We start from the raw sequence: 15,529 nt of genomic DNA, 5'->3' as shown, positions 1-15,529 counted from the left end.
ATGATTTGTTTATGGGAATGAGAATGTCGAAAATAAATAGTGCATGTTAAACAGTGCAGAATAATTATTTTTCATAAAATATAGCGTATTCATTTTAATTTTCGTTGGTGAAACAATGCTCTATTTGACCGTAGATTTTAGCATGCACCCAGGGTAGGCTGGAGTTCGGAATACGCCTTGTTCGTGTTGCGGTATTTTGCTGAGTTATGACTTAGTTTTTCTTATAATCTTCATTTTTCCTTTTTTTTTGGGTTACGTGGAGTTCTTGTTTAGTCCATTCAAATTTGTCAAAAGGTATCTAAAATGTCGAAAATAAAATTTAGATGCTGATTTGTCAAAAGATACAAAAGGGTCCACTAAAAACATTCATACTATTAGTTTAGTATGTCAAAAGGTATCTGGATTATCAAGAAAAAAAATTCAAATATGTCAAAATATCAAGAGGTATCTATGACTGCCACAAGAGAACATTTTTCCCATTTAAGTTTGTCAAATCGTATACACAATACCCAGTAAGAATATATTTGAACATGTTATTTTGTCAAAAAGTATTTATAATTTGTAATGATTTGTCAAAGGTTATCTAAGATACCAAAAATAAAATCTAAAATTGTTTATTTGTAAAAAGCTATACAAAATCAACACAAAAAAGAGCATTGATTCACCATGGGTTGTCAAAATCCCCGGAAATACCACAAAAATATATTTAAATATGTTAATTGGTCAAAATGCTACCTAAAATTACCACAAAAGAGCATTGATTCACTATAGTTTGCCAAAAGGTCCTGAAATACCAAATATATAATATTCAAGAATATAATATTCAAGTGTGTTAAATTCCCTAAGACGATTTTTGTTTCATTTCAATTTGTCAGAAGATAACAAAAAAGACCCCAGATAATTTAAATCAATGTAAATTTGTCGACATTTATCTAAGAATTCCTGAAATAACATTTAATCTGACGGCCTTAAATAAAACTTGCACATTCTAACGATGAAATGAAATTCAACAGAGAGATTATTAAATTGAAAATGACTGTCGTAAAAATGAAATAATATCAAGGGTTAATGAGCGGATTATACCACATTCATATTTTGTTATTCCTGCCGGTGTCATAAAATCCCGCCAGGAATATTACCGAATTACCAACTCTGAACTTCATTATGAAAGATGGGTTACGATTCCACCTGGCCAATGCAATCTGAGCGTACTTCATATTTCACTGCTTTCCAATTTTGTAATTTCCACTGATTCCATAAAGACGGATTACAGCTACCCACTGTAATCTGAGTGCATTTGAGTGTATTAGGACGCGTAATGTAATTATTTTGAGAGTTAATTCTGTGATAAAGGATGATAAAAGATTTAATAAATTTTGAATCATTTTTTTGTTGTTGAGAGTTAAGTGTCATAAAGGATTTGATACATTCTAAAAAAAATTATTTTTAATAAGTGTACAAGATGATTATTGTATCTCATGAATTTTATATTCATATAATTACGAGCGTGAGTTGATATACTTTGCAGGGCTATGTATGATATACATTTATGTTTATGAATGTTTATTCTTGTGTTCAGAATAAAAGAAATTTAAATTTTTATTTAATACGTATGGTTACTGATTTGTAAGAGATAAAATGTATGGGTAAATGTACATATTGCGTTGTATGTAAACACAATAATAAATATAGTCCGTATTAAATATACATACAATGTTATATATATATATATATATATATATATATATATATATATATATATATATATATATATATATAAGCGAATACCACGGGAAATGATAGTCAGGAATCCAAGCGCTTTCGTCTTTATTCAGACATCGTCAAGGAGCTACTAAAGTACAATCGGAGAGGAAGGCCTCAGGTACAAACAAGATCAGGAATACCAGATAGTTATTTATCAAAAGGGTAAAAATTAAAAGGGATAATCCAGGATTATCGGATATCACACGGTCACAAACTTAAACAGATTCTGACCCTAACCGAAATTACAAAGTATCTTTACAGTCCAAAACATGTAAAACTGAATATATTAATTTTGTTGCTTATATTTATCTACAACTTTTTTCATTATGAAAGCATCAAGTTTAAATAAACCAAGACTTAAATTTAGAACATTTCTATTATTTGACTTGATAAAACAAGATTCAATGATATTCCTTTTAACTGTGTCATTACATGGGACTAAGGCTCTTGCTTGACTCCAGTTAATAGGATGGTCTAAATCTCTCATATGTACAAATATGCATTCGATATTTGCCCAGTTCTCACAGAATATTGATGTTGCTTAAGACGCTGTGAAAGAGATTTGCCAGTCTGTCCGTAATAGATTTTATCACACTTTTTGCAAGGAATTTCATATATGCAGCCTGGAAGATCTTTAGGAGAATTTTGATTACTAAACTCTTGACATTAATATTACTGAAAACAACATTTATGTTAAAAAGCTTTAAAATTCTAGAATATCTAAAAACCTTTCATCATAAGGTAATTTTAGAATGTTATGCTTACTAAATTCAAGTTTGTCATTAGTTGAATAAAATGTTTTTCTAGCTCTTTTCCATGCCACATCTACAAAAGTCCTTGGGTATTTAAGTTTCAATGCAATATCATAAATAGTTTTAATTTCAGCGTCAATAAACTGCGGGCTACACACACCGTAAAGCCCTTAGGAACATCCCAGAAAAAACAGAGAATTTAACATTTTGATGGTGATTGGAGTAGTAATGAACAAAAGAGGCAATATTAGTTGATTTTCGAAAGACTGAAAAGGTGAAATTTCTATCATTTCTATGGACAGTTACATCAAGAAAATTCAAATTACAATTTCTTCCCCTACAGTAAATTTTATAGAAGGGACTAAATTATTGAGATTATTAAGGAATTCCTGGAGGTTTTCGTGAACTGGCCAAATACAGAAGATATCATCCACGTATCTAAACCAAATAACTTTTTGGGGCAAAATTCTTGGTAAGAGTTTTGTCTCAAAAAATTCCATGTAAATATTGCTAAGGACAGGAGATAAGGGATTACCCATGGCCATGCCAAACTTTTGTACAAAAAATTCCCCATTGAAACAAAATTTACTATCTTTGATACATAACCTTATGAGACTAATGAGATTTTCTACACTTAAGGGAATGTCATGACGCTCTAATTCCTCTTCCAAATATTCAAGTAAGTCATCTACAGGCACTTTTGTAAATAAAGAGACAACATCAAAACTAACCATATTAAAATCATAAATTCAAATTTAAACTATTCAATTTGTTTATAAAATCAACATTGTTTTTAACATTCGTGTTAGAAATATTTCCTACCAAAGGAGTAAGAATTTTTACAAGCCATTTAGATAAATTATACGAAACTGAGCCCACTGAACTAATGATTGGTCTGATAGGGTTATTGATTTTATGTGTCTTGACTAAACCATACATGTAAGGTAGGGAGGCGCATTGGAAGAATCGGATGCTGGATTATTGCTATGGAAAATTGAGAAAGTGCTGCAACCGTCTTGAAAGGAAGCTCCAAGTCAAGCTGAAAAATCTTATTGCTGAAAGCGAATGGACTAAGCATGCCAACGTGGACTTCATGATTAATTTATCTGACAAACCAGTGGATAGTGCTACGACAGCGGCTTTGGGATATGGGTTAAGCTTTGGTGTATTTAATGGTAACCTGGACTGTGTCGACATCTCAAAATCCTTTTGTTATTTAGAAAAATTGAATCAAAACCTATGCCCTGATGATATCAATATTTGTAAAGGTATTGTGTATGGTGCTATGAGTAAACCTTCTCCCCCTAATGTACCCGTGAGATTTCTCCAGGCTTTTAAGAAAATTAAAGAAGACGAAACAGTGAAGGTGACAAAAGCAGATAAATCTAATGCAGTGGTAATTATGAATAAAAGTGACTATATAAGGTTAAAATAATGACATTGCTAAATGACATTGATACTTATACGAAACTGAGGTCTGACCCTACACAGACAGTTAACTCCCATTTTAATAAACAAAATTAAAATCCATTTTGAAGGGCTTGGACCATTTAATTAAACAGTTTACACCGCAATGCGCCTCCGTACCTTACATGTATGGTTTAGTCAAGACACATAAAATCAATAACCCTATCAGACCAATCATTAGTTCAGTGGGCTCAGTTTCGTATAATTTATCTAAATGGCTTGTAAAAATTCTTACTCCTTTGGTAGGAAATATTTCTAACACGATGTTTTAAAAACAATGTTGATTTTATAAACAAATTGAATAGTTTAAATTTGAATTATGATTTTAATATGGTTAGTTTTTTTTTGATGTTGTCTCTTTATTTACAAAGTGCCTGTAGATGACTTACTTGAATATTTGGAAGAGGAATTAGAGCGTCATGACATTCCCTTAAGTGTAGAAAAATCTCATTAGTCTCATAAAGTTATGTATCAAAGATAGTAAATTTTGTTTCAATGGGGAATTTTTTGTACAAAAGTTTAGGCATGGCCATGGGTAATCCCTTATCTCCTGTCCTTAGCAATATTTACATGGAATTTTTTGAGACAAAACTCTTACCAAGAATTTTGCCCCAAAAAGTTATTTGGTTTAGATACGTGGATGATATCTTCTGTATTTGGCCAGTTCACGAAAACCTCCAGGAATTCCTTAATAATCTCAATAATTTAGTCCCTTCTATAAAATTTACTGTAGAGAAGAAAGAAATTGTAATTTGAATTTTCTTGATGTAACTGTTCCATAGAAATTGATAGAAATTTCACCTTTTCAGTCTTTCGAAAATCAACTAATATTGCCTCTTTTGTTCATTACTACTCCAATCACCATCAAATGTTAAATTCTCTGTTTTTTCTGGGATGTTCCTAAGGGCTTTACGTGTCTGTAGCCCGCAGTTTCTTGACGCTGAAATTAAAACTATTTATGATATTGCATTGAAACTTAAATACCCAAGGACTTTTGTAGATGTGGCATGGAAAAGAGCTAGAAAAACATTTTTATTCAACTAATGACAACTTGAATTTAGTAAGCATAACATTCTAAAATTACCTTATGATGAAAGGTTTTTAGATATTCCTAGAATTTTAAAGCTTTTTAACATAAATGTTGTTTTTCAGTAATATTAATGTCAGAGTTTAGTAATCAAAAATTCTCCTAAAGATCTTCCAGGCTGCATATATGAAATTCCTTTGCAAAAAGTGTGATAAAATCTATTACGGACAGACTGGCAAATCTCTTTCACAGCGTCTTAAGCAAACATCAAAATATTCTGTGAGAACTGGGCAAATAATCGAAATGCATTCATTTGTACATAATGAGAGATTTAGACCGCCATCCTATTTAACTGGAGTCAAAGCAAGAGCCTTAGTCCATGTAATGACACAGTTAAAAGGAATATCATTGAATCTTGTTTTATCAAGTCAAATAATAGAAATGTTCTAAATTTAAGTCTTGGTTTATTTAAACTTGATGCTTTCATAATGAAAAAAGTTGTAGATAAATATAAGCAACAAAATTAATATATTCAGTTTTTACATGTTTTGGACTGTAAAGATACTTTGTAATTTCGGTTAGGGTCAGAATCTGTTTAAGTTTGTGACCGTGTGATATCCGATAATCCTGGATTATCCCTTTTAATTTTTACCCTTTTGATAATTAACCATCTGGTATTCCTGATCTTGTTTGTACCTGAGGCCTTCCTCTCCGATTGTACTTTAGTAGCTCCTTGACGATGTCTGAATAAAGACGAAAGCGCTTGGATTCCTGACTATCATTTCCCGTGGTATTCGCTTTTTATGAAGTCACGTGCATCGACTGTGATTTTTTAACTATAAATATATGTATATATATATTAGTATATATATATATATATTAAATATATATATGATTTTGTGTGTGTGTGTGTGGGTGGGTGTGTTGAGTGTTCATGAATACATTGTTTATAGACATGTTCTGCACAAATATACAAATTATGTTTAAATGTTTAAATGTGTAAATATGTACAGTGTACAAATGAATATATTATATAAAATAATATTATATTAGAATATATATATATATATATATATATATATATAATATACATATATATATATATATTTATATATTGTATGTATATGTATGTATATATATGTTATATATATAGAATATATATATATATATATATATATATATATATATATATATATATATATATATATATATATATATATATAGTGTGGTGTGTGTGTGTAATTTTAGTTTTCTATATACGTCAGGGGCTGGCTACAACATCAAGGGTACCCCAGAAACCAAAGCAACAGAAGCGACAGATAAATACTAAGGGAGAGGAGAGAAGAGAGCGAGAGTTAAGAAAACACTCTCGCAACTTGTCTCTCAATTCGCGAGACGAGACGAGACGAGACCTCTGGATGGACCTCTTTATAAACTAGCCCCTCCAGCCCCCCCCCCCCCCCCCCTTTCTCCCACACCCCACGTTCCCCCCCCGCCTTCAGATTTCTTCACCAAGAAGAAGAAAAAGAAGACGAACGAAGAAGGAAAGGAAAGGAAAGGAACCCTTGTTTTGGCTAGGGACGCTCCATTCAACACCGGAGGCGATCCTATATGATCCTCCAAGAGGGAGACCCGGCCTCCTTCGATCTACTGGACTCCAGGAGATAATGACCTTCTTTTGTCGTAGACTCCGCTGCTTTTTGGTGGCGGTGGTGCTGGAAGGACACTGAATAGGTCCTCTCGGGCCTCAGGGGAGAGAGAGAGAGAGAGAGAGAGAGAGAGAGAGAGAGAGAGAGAGAGATCAGTGTAAGAAGATCTTAGCATCCATTCCATAGAAGATATATACATACATATATACATATATATATATATATATATATATATATATATATATATATATATATATATATATATGTGTGTGTGTGTGTGTGTGTGTGTGTGTGTGTGTGTGTGTGTGTGTATATATATAGGGTATATATATATATAACATATATATATATATAATATATATAATATATATATGTGTGTATATATATATAGGCATATATATATATACATACTAATATATATATATATATATATATATATATATATATATATATATATATATATATAGTATATGCAGATCACAGCATCAAATCTACAAGAGAGAGAGATGTTAGAATAAGCAGATCATAACACCCATTCTATAGAAGAGAAATATTCCAATTTTCTTTCAAAGGGAGGTCCCTTAGCTAATTCATTATAATGTGAAAAAAAATTCCCAGACAAAAAAAATATATATTATAATACATAAACATAAGACATAAACAGTAAATGGACACGGGAATCGAAGGTATTCTACAAAAATGAATCTGCAAGGAAACGAGACACTCCAAGACATGCAACAGCCATAAATAATTACGTAGCAACATCACTTCCACATTCACAAGTATCATGACAACCAAGGATTGATTTGGTATATAACGATTAGCAGAATCTGTCCCATTTTCTTTGATTTCTTCCGTTTTCTACGAGATCCAGGAGTAAATTTGACAAATTCAATTCAACAAAAATTTGTGTATAGTCATTTGATCTCTAGTTTTTAAAGGAAAATAAATTGTAGACTAAGTGAAAAATAAATTTTTTAAGTTTGGTACCAAATTTAACAAATTTTATTTATAAACATTTTAGCAAATTTTGTGTTTTTTCTATTTTCTATTAAAAAAACTAATGAATGAATCAGGAATAAATTATTACGAGAGAGCTTGATAATGAGACAATGATTCTACATCATGATGGTCGTAAAAAATTTATTTTATCTATTGCAAAACATTGCATATATTTTGCAATGATAAAAATCCCATTTGCATAATTTCCACATACGAAAATCTTGACCCTCTTTCAAAAAAAGTTAAATTTCCATCAAAAATAATGGAATCAATTTGTTATTCAAGATTCAATAATTAAAAAATAATATTCTATCATATGATTAATATTTCAGCGCATTAAAAGATAAAAAATAATATTTTATCAAGATCTGAATTCAAGCCAAAAAATATATCAATTTACATCAATATCTCATTAGTACCGAGTGTGAACCCTTAGGAATAAGACTTCAATGCAAAGTTCACAGTGCAATGATCTTACAATTTCTTGTCAAGAAAAAAAATATTAGATTAGAGGTCACACACTGCATGGTGGAGGAGAATAGACCCAGTCGACGGGGTAATAAATCAAAAGGATAATTACGAAGCCATTTATTCGAACTTATGAATTGAAATGGCAAGGAATTCCACATGAAAATGGCAGATATATTTAAATAATTGCTTGCATTTTAACATGAGTATATATATATATATATATATATATATATATATATATATATATATATATATATATATATATATATATATATATATATGTATGATATATATATATATATATATATATATATATATATATATATATATATATATATATATTCTAGTCAAGCAACTAGCTTCATTCCACAGTACTTAGAACTGTCATCTCAAGTTGACAATTATCTTAATGTAACGAGAACACATTTAAGCAAATTGTTCGTCTTACAACTCTCTCTCTCTCTCTCTCTCTCTCTCTCTCTCTCTCTCTCTCTCTCTCTCTCTCTCTCTCTTTGGGTTCCAAACTTATAGATCAGATAGAGAAAATAGGAATCAAGGGGGAACCGCGATATATGGGAAAGACAAAAAACAAGGAAAAATATATGAGAAATATAGTGACTCAAAATGTGAACTAATAGCAGTAGAATTTGAATCTGAACAATTAATGAACATAGTAATATATAGACCCCTAATACTAACGAGTTTGACACAATAATAGAAAAATGGGATAATATATGTAGAAATCACAAGGACTGGACTATTCTCCTATCCGGTGACTTTAACTTTCCTTTCGTAGACTGGAAAGAACGAATAGGAGATTGTGGTTGTATTTATACATATAAAAAAAGAGAGTAATAGCAGTGCAGAAGATAAGAGGCAATTCTAAAAGCTATTAGATATGCTACTAGAATACAACATTCAACAAATAAATCACCTGCCAACAAGAAAGGAAAATACTTTAGACCTAGTATTTGTGAACGAGGTGAATTATGTTAAAGAAATAATAGTTTATAATGCGAGTATTTCAGACCATAATGTCATAGAATTAACAGTCCATTCCAAAGCAAGTGAAAACAGAGATAAGCAAGAAATGAAAAAGTGGGAAGGATATGGGAAATATATAAAATATTAGAGAAAATAGTGAATAAATATATACCGAAGAAGAAAAGTAAACATCAGTCATGCATACCAAGAGACAGAAGGATCTTGTTCCAGAAAATCAGAAAGTAGAAAAAAAGTATTGCAAAATAAAAAAATGCATGGAAAGTGATGGAACTAAAAAGTAAGATAGAAAATGCAGAACAAGAGATTATACAATCAAAAGAAAATGAAAAACGGGACATGGAAGAAAAAACCCTAGTAAATATCAAGCAAAACCCCTAACTATTGTACTTGTATGCGAAAAAGATGAATAAAAGAAGAATAGAAATAGGCCCTTTAAGAATTGAAGGGAGATTAACGAATGAAAAAAAGGAAATATGCAACATATTGGCAGAACGATATAAGAGAGAATTCATCCCTAGAATTGATAATGAAGATAATGATACAGAAGTAAGGGATAAAAATAGTGAATATTTAGCAGACATAGATATTAATGAAGCTAATATTGTGCAGGTTATTAATGAAATTAAATATGGAGCTGCAGCAGGGCCTGATGGTGTCCCTGCTATTTTGTTAAAGAAAGTAGTTCATTCTATCGCAAAGCCACTTGCAATATTATTAAGACAAAGTTTAGATACAGGCAAGATTTATGATGAACACAAATTAGCATATATTACCCCTACTTTCAAAAGTGGATCAAGACTAGAGGCAAGTAATTGTAGGCCTGTGAGTCTAACATCACATATTATGAAAGTGTATGAAAGGGTAATGAAGAAAAATATTATGAAACATTTAATAAAAAATAATTTGTTTAATACATATACAAAAATATGAAAAGCGGAAATGAATCAGATGTGGTTTATCTAGACTTTGCAAAAGCTTTTGACAAGGTAGATCATAATATATTAGAGAAAAACATTAGAAAACATAATATAGTGGATAAAGTAGGATGATGGTTAAAAGAATTTTTACACAACAGAAAACAGATAGTTATTGCAAACGATGAGAAATCGGATGAAGCTAAGGTAATATCCGGTGTGCCACAAGGTATGGCGTTAACTGCATTACTGTTTGTTAATATGATTGCAGACATAGACAGTAATGTTAAGGACTTGGTAGTGAGTAGTTTCGCCGATGACACAAGAATAAGTAGAGAAATTACTTGTGATGAAGATAGGAATGCGCTACAGAGAGACCTTAATAAAGTATATGATTGGGCAGAGGTAAATAGAATGGTATTTAACTCTAATAAATTTGAATCAGTAAATTATGGAGACAGAGAAGGAAAGCTATATGCATATAGGGGACCTAATAATGAGACAATCACAAATAAGGAAGCAGTTAAAGACCTTGGTGTGATGTTGAATAGGAACATGTTATGCAATGATCAAATAGCAATTCTATTGGCAAAATGTAAAGCAAAAATGGGAATGTTGTTATGGCACTTCAAAACAAGAAAAGCTAAACACATGAATATTGCAATATGATATGGTACCCACACTATCAAAAGGATATTGCACAAATAGAGTGTACAAAGGTCCTTTACAGCTAGAATAGAAGAAGTTAAGGGTCTTGACTACTGGGAAAGACTACAATCCTTAAAATTATATAGTCTAGAAAGGAGAAGAGAACTCTACATGATAATTCAGGCATGGAAACAGATAGAAGGAATTGCCGAAAACATCATGGAGCTAAAAATATCAGAAAGAGCAAGCAGAGGTAGATTAATAGTGCCCAAAACTATACCAGGAAAAATAAGGAAAGCACACAGGACATTAATCCACTACGCACCAGCATCGATAATGCAGCGTCTATTCAATGCGTTGTCAGCTCATCTGAGGAATATATGAGGAGTGAGCGTAGATGTGTTTAAGAATAAGCTCGACAAATATCTAAACTGCATCCCAGACCATCCAAGATTGGAAGATGCAAAATATACCGGAAGATGCACTAGCAACTCTCTGGTAGACATAAGAGGTGCCTCACACTGAGGGACCTGGGGCAACCCGAACAAGATGTAAGGTCTGTAAGGTCTCTCTCTCTCTCTCTCTCTCTCTCTCTCTCTCTCTCTCTCTCTCTCTCTGAATAAAATGTTCGTTCCAAGGCAATGAAAGTTTTAACTCATGTCAAAATGTAGTTCCTGCTCTCTGCTCTCTCTCTCTGTCTGTCTGTCTGTCTGTCTGTCTCTCTCTCTCTCCCTCTCTCTCTCTCTCTCTCTCTCTCTCTCTCTCTTCTATCTCTCTCTCTCCTTTGTTTTCCCTGCATACAACCACCCTTAGGTGAAAAGAAGGTTATATCTTAATCCTAGTTCCCCAAGAAAAATTTTCGCCTTACTTAAGCCAAAAAGTAATCACCTCCCCTCGATCTCTCTCTCTCTCTCTCTCTCTCTCTCTCTCTGTCTCTCTCTCCCTGTCTCTCTCTCTCTCTCTCCTTTATTTTACCCGAATACAACCTCCATTAGATGAAAAGGTTATATCTTTTTTTCGTTCCCAAGAAAAAAATTTTTTTATTCAAACTAAAATGTAGTCCCTCTCTCTCTCTCTCTCTCTCTCTCTCTCTCTCTCTCTCTCTCTCTCTCTCTCCTCCGTTTAAATAAGTTTAATTCGGAGGAGGGACAATTAAAATATACCTACCTCCACTTTCCCAGGCTAGTAAAAGCCGGGGAATTCGGGTCAGCGTTAATTCCCTGAACGTTTTCCCAGAGAGGAAGCTCTTGATGGCTCAATGTAGCTCTTTGGAGGTCCACTTAGAAATACTCTTCATGTTTTAGTGTACTTTTATTGGACTACTTTTTTTATCTTTTTTTACCTGTCACTTCATAAATCCAAAAGACTTCATTCGACCCTCTTGGAGGCCTTCTTAGAGGTCCTCTTAGAAGTCCTCTCAGAGGTCTTCTTATAGGTCCTTTTGGAGGTCCTCTTAGAAGTTCTCTTAGAGGTCCTCTTGGAGGTCCTCTTGGAAGTCCTCTCAGAGGTCCTTTTGGAAGTCATCTTAGAGTTCCTCTTGGAAGCCATCTTGCAGATATCCTCTTAGAGTTCCTCTTACAGGGACTCTTCGACGTAAAGAATTACGACTGAGTAGCTAGGTCACTGTGGTTGTGGAGTAGTTGATGAATGGCTGCATAGTATAGTTGTAAAGGTAGTTGCACAATGACTATGAAGTTTTTGGTAGAGTAGTTGTGGCTCCGTTTTACCTTTCCTTTCGCGAGAATCACTACCAAAAATAAATGACAATAAGGATAGCAAGAATCAATACTACAAGAAAATCCCACCAAGGATACTTTACAAGGGCGAACAAGCGCCCCCTTCTATCAGGCACTTGTCAATCGAATGTGCTCCTGATGCAAACATTTTGGCGCCTCTCCTTCCTACCTCCCACCTCCTTCCTGCCTCGTCTGGAGAGAGGCCACAAACACTCACAAACGTGAACGCAAACATACACGCACAAACACAAACACAATTCGGCTACTGAACTTGCCGCGTAAGTTTGTGACAGAGGGGAGGAATAACTTCCAGTTTGGCCCTGGTTGTTCGTGGCGTGTTCCAGAACTGAAGTGAGATCGGCTAATAGGAGAGAGAGAGAGAGAGAGAGAGAGAAGAGAGAGAGAGAGAGGTGAGGGGGTGGATGGGGATGGTGGCGAGAATCTGCTGGTGACTTGAGTTTGTGTCTGTTTAACATAAGGGCTTTTGAGAGAGGGGCAAGATGGAGATTGGGGAGGGAAAGAGAGAGAGAGAGAGAGAAGAGAGAGAGAGAGAGAGAGTGTGTGTGTGTCTGAGATTATATATGCAGGAACAGGGTTATAAATGAACACACATGCAGAATTATTTTTTTTTTCAAGGAGAGAAAAAAAAAGATATTTTTGAAAAACCAGTATTTCTTCTTTTTCACTTTCTCAGCGAGAGAGAGAGAGAGAGAGAGAGAGAGCCTGTCTATGAAGCTGCGAACACACACAAAATAAAACCTATAAAACACGTACGCTAAGATCAAAACAGACTTAAACTCCTGGAAAATATTCCACAGGTGTTTTCTTCCACCAGCCCCCCCCCCCTCCCTCCCCCTCCCGCCCCCACCTCTCTCTCTCTCTTTCTCTGTGGGTCCGTCCGGCCGAGGAGGACCCTCCCTCCTACGAGAAGCAGAGCAAAAACATCCTGTCGAGGGGAAGATGTCGTTTTGACAGGAAACTTGGACCGGAGGACACAGGTCTTCACTCATTGAGGGAAAAGGGTTTGTTTACATTTGAGATCGACATCTTCTTCGTCTTACTTTTTCTTGTCTTTTTGTCATTGGTCCCTGGAACTTTTGATTTGAGAAACGACTGACTGATGGATTGATTGATTGATGAGTTTGCGACGCCGTCAGGAAAAGCAACGCTCAAGATTGAAAGACCTGCATCCTGAAGTGAGTCAGAAATTCAGATATGTATTTATGTATAACTGAATCACGAAAGTTAGAACGTGACAAATCCATAAATAAAGGTAAATGCCACTATGGAAAATAAACAACGGAGTATCCGCGAGATCTTTCGACGTTCAAACGTCCTTTACTTAGCAGATGAACTAAGTAAAGGATGTTTGAACGTCGAAAGATCTCGCGGATACTCCGTTGTGTATTTTCTTTGCGGCATATACCTTTATATATATATATATATATATATATATATATATATATATATATATATATATATATATATATATATATACATATGCCTTTACAAAGACCATTAAAAATTAAGCTTCTGTACCTGAACGAGAGGATAACATCTGTTCCCTTTCAGTGATTATACTATACTATTCCTGGAAGCTTCACAAAAGAAGCCGGATTTCCCCCATTGAACCACGATAAGGAATAGGAGATTTGCCAAAGCATGCGAGGAATGATTAAATCCTATTACTGGAAAGGCTGAGTTTTATCAGCGTTCTAAACATCTTTCAAGTATCTTATCCGAGAGAGAGAGAGAGAGAGAGAGAGAGAGCAACCGTACGTCCTTAAGCTTGAATCGACAGCAAGGATTTGCTGTAGACGGATGTCACAACAGAGAGACTCAATTCAAATTCTGTCACGGATTCTCAAATATCAATAAAAAAAATGCATATTGATTTTCAAAAATTAATTTAACCATTAACAAACTTGTCTGAATCCATAAGACTCAATTTAAATTCTGTTATGTATTCTCAAATACCAATTACAAAAAAATACTGACATTTTGAAATTAAATTAACCATCCAAAAACTGTCTGAAGGCCATCAGTTCTGGAGAAATTAATCCTCTTTGGATACCATCAGGTCAAACGAGGTCAGACGAGGTCAAAATTCAATAAGCAATTTCCATACAGTAATAATTTATACACAAATTTTCCTAGTGGGCTCCCCCATCCCCCCCCAAACAAAAAGTAGAAAATCATGAAGCTGTATTTATTATTATTTGCATATTTTCCGGTGCCCTGGACAGCAGAGAAAACGCCATTTGGAAATATATCAGGGCGTGAATATTAATTGGAAATTTAAAAGCATCGGCGTCCTCTAGCCATCACTGCGATTTAGTCGACCTGCCTCATGATGAGGGGTATGGAGAGGTGGGTAGGGGGGGAGTCTGGGTGGGGTTGGGGGGTTGCCTAATTAGCATACGAATAATTGCTAATGACATGATTTCGCAGACCTGAAAATGAGAACTTCTGAACAGAATTTCCCGTTTTTAAACGATGATCTGTTTTTGGGATGTAATTTGTGTTTTTCTTTTGATTTATCTCTTGTATGTGTATGTATATATATATATAGTATATATATATATATATATATATATATATATATATATATATATATATATATATATATATATGTTGCATATAAGAAAATGCCCCAGAAAAGTAATAGGCAGAAACCCAGTATGCCAATCTCTTTCGTATTTGCCAACCTAAGCAAGCCAAAAATATTCCCCGCCAAGAATATATATACATATATTCAAAACTCCACATTCTTGAGAATAGAGTCTCCATCATCCATCATCATCAAAATCATGATCATAGTCATCATATTCATCATGCTCCCATTCTTCGTGAGGCAACAAGCAGCCAGCCAGCTAGCAAGCAAGCAAGCAAGCAAGCAATCAAGCAAGCAAGCAAGTGCGCGAGCAAGTCAGCCATGCGGGAGAGATGGCGATATTCACGAGGCCAAAGAAACACATTAGCACTTACAGTATCTCTCTCTCTCTCTCTCTCTCTCTCTCTCTCTCTCTCTCTCTCGGTATCAGCCCGGTATCGTCGAGGTATATTTAGGTTTTTATCGCTGGTACTGGAGTGG

Source organism: Macrobrachium nipponense, chromosome 25 (genome assembly GCF_015104395.2).
Source record: "Macrobrachium nipponense isolate FS-2020 chromosome 25, ASM1510439v2, whole genome shotgun sequence".
Classification (NCBI taxonomy): Eukaryota; Metazoa; Arthropoda; class Malacostraca; order Decapoda; family Palaemonidae; genus Macrobrachium; species Macrobrachium nipponense.
This window is presented reverse-complemented; position numbering follows the sequence as displayed.